Below are 10,642 nucleotides of genomic sequence, written 5' to 3' on the forward strand. Positions count from 1 at the left end.
CAGAAGTACATGACCCCGTGGTATAATTCTCAAACACGTACCCTCAAGCAGACGACTCGTAATCTGGAGAGGAAATGGCGTGTCACAAATTTAGAGGATCATCATTTAGCCTGGAGAAATAGTTTGTTGCTTTATAAGAAAGCCCTCCGCAAAGCCAGAACAGCTTACTATTCGTCACTGATTGAAGAAAATAAGAACAACCCCAGGTTTCTCTTCAGCACTGTAGCCAGGCTGACAAAAAGCCAGAGCTCTTTTGAGCCAACCATCCCTTTAACGTTAACTAGTGATGACTTCATGAACTTCTTCACAAATAAAATTTTTATCATTAGAGAAAAAATTACCAATAATCATCCCACAGATGTAATATTATCTACAGCTACTTGTAGTTCCATTGATGTTAAGTTAGACTCTTTTTTTCCAATCGATCTTTCTGAGTTAACGTCAATAATTACTTCCTCCAAACCATCAACGTGTCTTTTAGACCCCATTCCTACAAAACTGCTCAAAGACGTTCTGCCATTGATTAATTCTTCGATCTTATATATGATCAACCTATCTCTAATAATCGGCTATGTACCACAGGCCTTCAAGGTGGCTGCAGTTAAACCTTTACTCAAAAAGCCATCTCTAGACCCAGCAGTCTTAGCTAATTATAGGCCAATCTCCAACCTTCCTTTCATATCAAAAATCCTTGAAAGAGTAGTTGTCAAACAGCTAACAGATCATCTGCAGAGGAATGGTTTATTTGAAGAGTTTCAGTCAGGTTTCAGAGCTCATCACAGCACAGAAACAGCTTTAGTGAAGGTTACAAATGATCTTCTTATGGCCTCTGACAGTGGACTCATCTCTGTGCTTGTCCTTCTTGACCTTAGTGCAGCATTCGATACTGTTGACCATAATATTCTATTAGAGCGATTAGGACATGCTGTAGGTATTACAGGTATTGCACTGCAGTGGTTTGTATCATATCTATCTAATAGACTCCAATTTGTGCATGTAAATGGAGAGTCCTCTTCACACACTGAGGTTAATTATGGAGTTCCACAGGGTTCAGTGCTAGGACCAATTCTGTTTACATTATACATGCTTCCCCTAGGCAGCATCATTAGAAGACATAGCATACATTTTCACTGCTATGCAGATGACACCCAGCTCTATCTGTCCATGAAGCCAGATAACACACACCAATTAGTTAAACTGCAGGAATGTCTTAAAGACATAAAGACTTGGATGGCCACTAACTTTCTGCTTCTCAACTCAGATAAAACTGAGGTCATTGTACTCGGCGCTGAAAAGCTTAGAAATTTGGTATCTAACCAGATTCTTACTCTGGATGGCATTACCTTGGCTTCCAGTAACACTGTGAGGAACCTTGGAGTCATTTTTGACCAGGATATGTCCTTCAACGCACATATTAAACAAATATGTAAGACTGCGTTCTTCCATTTGCGCAACATCTCTAAAATTAGAAATATCCTGTCTCAGAGTGACGCTGAAAAACTAGTTCATGCATTTATTACTTCCAGGCTGGACTACTGCAATTCATTATTATCAGGATGTCCAAAAAACTCACTGAAAAGCCTTCAGTTAATCCAAAATGCTGCAGCAAGAGTACTGACAGGGACTAGAAAGAGAGAGCATATTTCTCCTGTTTTGGCTTCCCTTCATTGGCTTCCTGTTAAATCCAGAATTGAATTCAAAATCCTGCTCCTCACATACAAGGTCTTAAATAATCAGGCCCCATCTTATCTTAATGACCTTGTAGTACCATATCACCCTATTAGAGCACTTCGCTCTCGCTCTGCAGGCCTACTTGTTGTTCCTAGAGTATTTAAAAGTAGAATGGGAGGGAGAGCCTTCAGTTTTCAGGCCCCTCTTCTGTGGAACCAGCTTCCAGTTTGGATTCGGGAGACAGACACTATCTCTACTTTTAAGATTAGGCTTAAAACTTTCCTTTTTGCTAAAGCATATAGTTAGGGCTGGACCAGGTGACCCTGAATCCTCCCTTAGTTATGCTGCAATAGATGTAGGCTGCCGGGGGATTCCCATGATGCATTGAGTTTTTCCTTTCCAGTCACCTTTCTCACTCACTATGTATTAACAGACCTCTCTGTATTGAATCGTATCTGTTATTAATCTCTGTCTCTCTTCCACAGCATGTCTTTATCCTGTCTTCCTTCTCTCACCCCAACCGGTCGCAGCAGATGGCCGCCCCTCCCTGAGCCTGGTTCTCCCGGAGGTTTCTTCCTGTTAAAAGGGAGTTTTTCCTTCCCACTGTCGCCAAAGTGCTTGCTCATAGGGGGTCATATGATTGTTGGGCTTTTCTCTGTATCTATGAAGCGCCTTGAGGCGACATTTGTTGTGATTTGGCGCTATATAAATAAAATTGAATTGAATTGAATTGAATAGAAAGACAGAAAGACATCCATTGAAAACAGGGTGCAGAAATTTAAGGTGCCAGGCCAATATCTACCACCCTGGAAGTCCTTAACTGAGGGGGACCACATTAGGTCACAGCTGGTGCAGCTCACCACTGGCAGTGCAAGGTTATAACGGCCTTTAGGAAAGATAAGGATAAATCCAGTCATGGCTCAACAAAGACATTCATTTTTTTCATGTTGTGAACATTTCAAAGCGGTCTGGTAAATCCAAATGACCTTTGACAGGTGCCCACATATACTGCGGGCCGAAGGTAATTCAAAACAATGTAGCAATGTACAATTTGCAATAAAGAAAAATAGAGAAAAAAAGAAATAAAAAAGACCCAGAACCAGTCGTTCAAAAACTACAGCATTTGACATCTTCTAAATGGCTCTGTTACACAACCAATCAGGAGAATGTCTAAAAACAGAGCTCGATCTTTTTACTGTCCCATACACACAAACGTCCATAGAGAAAACGACGTTTATTGAAATTCCGCCAGTTTCTGCAATCACAGACGGAGGTCCAATCGAGTTTTCCATCTCATCGTCCGGAGAGGATTACCTGGATCTAAACGATTCCTATATCTACACACGAGTAAGAATCACAGATGCTGACGGCACAAACTTAGGCAGGGATACAAACGTGGGACTTGTTAATTATCCAGGTTGTACCTTATTTAGTCAGGTAGCTGTAGATTTGGGGGATCGCTTGATTAGCCAATCATCCAACACGTATCCATACAGAGGCATAATAGAATGTCTTATCAATTATAATAAGGAGACTTTAGACACACAGTTCAGCAGCGCTTTATTCTGTACAGACACAGCCTCGCACATGAATGATACATGTATAGAAGGGGAGAACCAGGGTCTGGTGACCAGAGGTACTTATACAGCGAACAGCAGTATTGTTGAATTGATTGCTCCAGTACACACAGACCTGTTTTTTCAAGAAAAATTATTACTTAATGGAATCGATCTGTCGCTGAAATTTGTGCGCTCTAAAGACGAATTTGCTGTCATTACTGGAGCTAACACCGCGTATAAAGTTAAAATTGTCTCTGCCAGCTTATTTGTGAAAAAATCAGTCTCACTGTCAATAGAAAATTGTATTTGTTTAGTCAGCATAAGCTTTTAATGATATAAGTTTATTTGTGATAGAATGCTCTTGATGATCTTTGATCTTTGAATGATCTTTTCATTGCTCAGAACTGATTGTTCTTTATGAAACGTGTTCTGATATTTGTATCTGAATCTTCCCACAAGCGATAGTAAGAAGTTGAACAAGCAGTTCTGACCTTACACACACACACACACACACACACACACACACAAAATCACATATGCACATGCTTATGTCACTGAACAAATGTTTTAATTCCTGTTGTATAAAGAAAGAAAGCAGGACGGTGACAGACCACAAGTCCGTGAGTGTCTCTTACGTGTAGGAGCGCTCTGTCACTTGTCCTCGCGAGTAAAGACAACTGCAGTTTTTGTGTTTTCTAACTCAAGTGTCTCAGCTGAAGAATTGCGGGGTGATTTTAAGAAATCCCCTCTCACTCACCAAGTGTCAGGCTGGCACACGGCAAGGCGCTGCATCATGCAAATGCAAAATATGCTGTAGACAGAGTTTCTTTAAAGACCTTCTCCATTCCTGCTGGGGCAAGAATATCAACTAATGACAATTTATTTATGGGCAGGTTGCCTAAATTTGTCAACATCACCTTCGTGGATAACGAAGCTTATCCTGGTTCTTTTACACGTAATCCATTTAATTTTAAAACTGTGATATAGAATTCATGTGTTTATACGCTGATGGACAGTCGTATCCGGCCAAACAATTCCAGCCAAATTTTCAGAGAAAACACGATACCAGAGAATTTTATCAGCTGATACAAACCACTGGAAGACATTTAAAGGATAGACCATTGGCCATAACACGTGAGGACTTTGGTAACGGCTACACATTATTCTGTTTCAATCTGGAAGCTGATGAAGGACATTCAGGGAATGTATCGTTAGTTAAAACTGGGAACGTGAGGCTGGAAACCCGTTTCAGAAATCCGCTACCCCGAACAATGAACCTGGTGTGTTACTCTGTATTTGATTCAGTCATCGAAATATCTAATATGAGACAAGTGCTGCTGGACTACTACTAACGATTCAAAATGAATACAATAGAACTAACCAGCGTTGTTAAAAGGATTAGTAACAGGGCTCATCTTCTAGGCGTCTTAGCATGTGACCAGCTGCCAACAAAGACCATCAGATATCCATGCATGGGCATTGTGAATACAGAGCCATCAGACTTACCTGGGAAGCACTGGTTGGCGTTCTATATCACAAAAGACAAGCAAGGCACTTTTTTGACAGCTTCGGCAACTCACCTGATAAGTTTTCACCCGAGGTAAAACTTTTTCTTTTAAAAAACACCGCTCGGATATTGTATTCTGGCAGACAGGTTCAGAATGACTTTTCGGTAACCTGCGGACAACACTGTGTTTTTTCTATATCATGTCCAAAAAGGAGCGTCTTATTCAAGACTGATTAATATGTACAGTGATAACCTTGTTTGTAACGATGCAATGGTTTGTCATTTTATTAACTAAATAAGACCCGTTTCTGTATGTTTTGAAAATAACTTTGATTGTGTGCAGTGCGGATACTGATTGAAGTAACAAATAATAAAAGATAACAGAAGAGAATATCGTTTCATCTGATATTTATTTTCACCTAATTGTTAAAAACATTATTTAGTAATATTACAATCTTTAAACATCAGCATAGAGTTCAAAAAGTAGTAAAAAGGATAAAACTGTCATCTGTTTAACAATATAAGCATAAGTAAGAAAAAAAACAATTCAAAGTAGTAAATAAAAAGGGAAAACTGTCATCCATTTAACAAAACAATATAGACATAAATAAGAAAAAAAAACACACATAAGTAGTAGTATATAAAAAGGGAAAAAATGCGAGGGTAAATGATCTTTTTTTCAAGAATAAGAAAAACAAACATAATTTTAAAATTCATTAAAAATCTATCCACCCGCTTCTACTCTGCCTTGACTTTTTATGTGTGGTAAATAAGCTTTGATCACTCAGTGACCGCTTCTTGTGCAAACCATTTGTTTCAACACTCGGGTCGCCAGTGTGGCCTTTATGTTGGCTAATAGTCCTCCTCATCTCAGCATTAGGAAAAGCAGACAGAGGAACATTTAAGCGGGCGAGTGTTTTTAAAAATGTCGACCACCCTGCAGGCCATGAAACATCTGTTGCTCTACGTGTTCCTGTTGCACTTTTGATCAAATCATAGAGATGTGAACCTCTGATTATCTGGTTGTCAATAATAATCTCACCTCTATCATTCCAAGAAACTCCCGACGCACGAGTGAGCGCTGTTAAAATAAGCTCTGCATTTTTTCTGCTCCTTTTTGCCATATAGGACAAAATCTCATCCGCAAACACGTCTTTTTGTCTGTCGCCACCAACATTGCTTTGGCGGTCAGATGCATCCTGACCGGTTTCAGAAGGCAAAGATAGTGTTAGCACATTTTTTTCACTCATGCCTTGTTTCACAAGTGAACAGTATCTCTGAAGAATGGCAGAACACTTTTTAGCCTCTCATCCACATCCAAATCTGGCAGCTGCAGCACTTCAACCATAGCTTTGTCTAGCTCGTTTTGCGCTACATGTCTGACGGAGCCTGTATGTTGTTTCTGCTGATGGTTTAACATGTCCAACTGATGCTGCGGGATCAAAAACATTTTCTGTGTGTGCTCCATTTTCACCTATTTGCTATAAGACTGGTAATGAAGGGTATGGCGGCCCCTAATAACGGTAGCAAAAATCCTCCAGATTGGTTGATGGATCTTCTCTTTTTCAAACTTTTGACCTTTTTGTCCGCAGCCAGTCTGATTACTTTTTTTTTTCTTTTTTAGTTGTCTGTACTGTTGATCAGTCAGCGGGATAACACCTTTCAAAACATTGAGCGATATCTCACACAGAGCATTAATAAAATCCATGCTTGCATTACAAATAATATTCCTCCATACGCTGGGTGGGGATTTATACAACTCCAACAGTGCAATGTTTCTCTGCATCCGTGAATACGACATCCTTTTTACCGCTTTAGCCCTTTTTGGGGATATAAACAACTTGATGATCTGACAACAAATTGGTTCTGAGTCTTAAATAGTCAGGCGTCTTAGATGTATAATCGATTAGAAGATACCCATATGGGGTGGATGTGTCATCATTAAAAGCTTCTAAGAAGTATTTTGTATTACCTGGAAACATCTGTCTACCTAAAACTGAAATTTGATATTTATCTCTAGGGTTGTTAAACAGAATTAAATAATTAGTGTTCAACGAAGTTGTTGCATAAACAAATTCTGAACTAAATACATGCAGCTCAAGTTCCTATGATGAACGTATTGTGTGAACACATTTTGAACTTCTATGCTGTTAGACGCAGTATTCATCACATCGTCGATAATGAGCAAGTTGTTCTTATCCGGAGGTAAAAGGACATCGTCACTCAGAGACTCCAGTATACCATTCACAAAGGTGATTTTTCTTATCTGAAGAAGTTGATTGTATAAAAGGTTGCCAGCAGGAGTAGATGTAAACAATATTGTCAGTTTTGGCTGAAATAATGGTGGATGCTTTTTCAATGATGCTTTTGACAAAGAAAGTCTTTCCACAATTACTCGGCCCGCTAATAACTAAACTAAAAGGGTGCTGGAGCCTCCCATCAAAGGCTTGATCCTGATCAGTATCCATAAGGGAGTGTTGTATAGTCAGGCAACACCCTTCTCTTGTTATAGACCACCTGAATCTTTTTTTACAACTGTTTCATTCCTAAGATGAAACCTCATCTTATTGCATTTGATGGTGTCAGACTCTGCAACTAAATGCGCATCCCTGTTGGCCACAAATGCCTTGACTCAACGATTCGTGGGTAACAACTTTAGAATTAACATCATTGAGTGTTACACCTTTACACTTAACCTGAGTCTTGCCCTGTTTTGTGTAATAAGCATAGCATTTTGGACCTCCAGAGACAAACTCAGTAATGTGATCATCCTCTTCAGACCCGCCATCACTGAGCTCATCAGTCAGCTCACCGAGGTATGGTCCTAAAGGGGGTACCCACTCCCCGGGATGAGAGGTGAAGATAACTGAATCTGTGTCGCAGTAAAGAATGCGTTCCTGCAGCGTGTCTAACAAGTCATACAGAGTGAGCCTCGCATAGGCCGTAGTCATAGCACCGACAAAGACATTCACATCCTTCACCCGTGACCCTCTACCATCAGCGTGACACCACTGAATCATTGCAACATCATCAGAGATGAAACAAAACTGGCGTACGTCATAATGGTCACTGAACATCAGCTGTGTGAATCTGGCAGGGTCTGTAATCAGCTCACAAGATGGCATATTTGTTCGCATGCAGAATCACCCCCAGAGAGAGTTCAGAAGCAGTTTATTACAACTTCTGATTGCTTTGTTTACACAAATCTTAGCAGGGTTAAGTCTGATGCCTTCTCTCTCATAATAGTCTTGAACAAACTTCTGCTGCTCCTCAGCTGTTTTGACATTTTTCGGGTATCCAGATGCCTGCTGCTTGAATTTCAAAAAATGTTTTGACATACGGCTTAAACAGTGTGTCAGTCTTATTAGGGAAGTGCCAAACTTCAGTGATGCAGACAATCTCATACCCTTTTTCAATAGCCTTTTCAAGCTCAAAGGAAACCCAAGTACCTGACAGTTGCCTCTCACTCTCAGCATGCACACAATCACTGTGCTGGCGCTGCTCTTCAGCACACGTTCTGCAGAGAGGAAACATCAGCTTATTGTGGCACTTGTAGGCCAGAACAGGATGAAATAGACCCCTTGGAGGAAGCACAGTGCACTTAACAAACCCGAAATAATTTTCAACTCTGTCAAAATTATTGTATATGATCTGAGGGTGACCTATTGGATCATTTTTCGTGCACTGAACAGTGGGTTAAAGACTTGTAAAATCATAGTATCTGATCTTTTCATCTCCACCATCATCAACCTTGTGGTACAGTTTCATCGCATTAGTCCTCCACCCAAACAACGCGTCTCTAGGGTCCAGAGGCTCAGGCTTTTTGTATTTGCGCATAAAGTCCTTGACTGACTGATCAGTTGACTTTAATGATGACCAATCACACCCCCACATGACCACGACATTAAGACCATAATGCATTCTTAGAGCATTCACCTTCTCACCACTTGCATGATACAACTCGCCATATGACAGCCTGGCGACAGGGTTAACATCACTCTCCGGGTAGCAGCGGAGACAACCGTGATAGAAACACCCAAAGAATTCATATGCAGTTCTGCTGGAAGCATCAAATCCATCCACAAAATAAGGTCCTACTTTTTGTTCGCCGCCTCTGAGAGCATGCTTGATAACAATGTTTTGTTTCGTATTGAAGCCATTCAAGAGACACGTCTGAAAATGTCTTATTCTGATCAACATACGCACCGTGATGAGTCAATGCCAGGGTGTCTTTTGGAAGAAACAAGGTTTTGAAAATCCCCATGCAGTATGATGCCAGGGTGGCATGTGAAAATGGATCAATCTGCGTGCACTCCATCAAGGTCTCGCGGTATATTTTACAAGCCATTCTCAACACTTCGACATCATTAATGCAGTACTTACGCATTTCAGCCTGTAAATCAAATGGTTTCTCGCAGGCAGGCTTGTACCACGCCATAAATTTCTCCTTTTCAAATTCAGACATTTTTACATACCCGTAAAAAGACGGGGCAGGAGAAGGACCTACATAGAATTCATGAGCCCTTGTGTTAAATGTGTGTGGAAAGAAGCCTTTTTCAAGGTCCTCAAATCCCAAGGCAGGAGGTGTTTTGGCCAAACGCATGGGCAGAAAGCTAAATGAGTCTATCCATCTCTGATCATAGGATTTCTCATACATTAGAACGACACGACTCCCTCTCATTGTTACACCCGGAGCAATACCCTGTTTAACGAGGTATTCCAAGAGAATATAGCTGTCGAAACCCGAAGAATTATGGGCTATAAATGTATAGCCACGGTATTTAGGCCTTCTGTAGTGCCCAACGAATGCAGACACACAATTTAATGTGTTGAAACAGAATTTTTTCCCATGCATATCCATTGTGCACACAAAAACGGCCTCATGCTTTCCGTCATCATACCGGGTCTCAAAATCATATATTATGTATTTTTCATGAGGTTGTTTCATTTCAGCAGGCTGAAGAAAACACTCGTGATTCATGCCACTGTCTACCAGGCGTTCTCCACAGAGTGTACATGCACTTGGAGCACATTTGTGTTCTGACTTGACTGACTTCCTGTATACCATACCACATGTTTCACAGTATTTCATACGATCACACGGTATTAGATTATGTACCGGTTCTACTAGTTTGTGCTGATGGTAGCAATGCTGCGACTTACAGATACGTTTACAGTCTGCACATTTCACCGTCTGCGACGGGTAGTTTTGACACAGTGTAAAGCATACATTACATCTGAATTTACATGTGTGGCACAGTGGAGTCTGATATGTACTTGTCAAGTGTTCTCTGTCTGCCCACACTTGAAAAAGACCAGACTTTGAATTTCACTCACTTTATTTTGACCAGCTAGTTTGATAGCTGATAGGTAGATGGATAGGTAGGTAATTAAAAAAAACTTTCAACACAAAAAAAATAAAGAACATTTCATTAATCATTCAGATAAATTAAATGCATTATACAGAATACAAATGTAATAACAAAAATATATACACTTCAGTAAAGCCACTTAACATAGCTAAAGCTAAATACTTTTGTCTAAACTATCATTTAACCCAGTTTAAGTTAGTTTTACATTCATTGGTTTTTAATCACAGAGCTGAGTAATTTCAAACAATGAAGATGAAATAAACTGGTTCTTAAATACACAAAAGGTGTCTACCTTGCATTTTACACTTTTTATAAACAATTACATTTTTAAAGTATACATTTTAGAGTTTGCAAATATTTTAATAGAAACTTTAACCAAGGATTTTCTTTTACAAACAATTATTTTCCTTAAATTAAACCAAACATATTTACACTAGTTTTAAGATTTAACCAAGGATTTGGGGTAACTATTTTTAGTATTAATTAACATAAATATGTGGGAAACACTATCTACATAAACTATTTATTCAAAC

The sequence above is a fragment of the Neolamprologus brichardi genome, chromosome 3 (genome assembly GCF_056152115.1).
Source record: "Neolamprologus brichardi isolate AB-2024 chromosome 3, ASM5615211v1, whole genome shotgun sequence".
Classification (NCBI taxonomy): Eukaryota; Metazoa; Chordata; class Actinopteri; order Cichliformes; family Cichlidae; genus Neolamprologus; species Neolamprologus brichardi.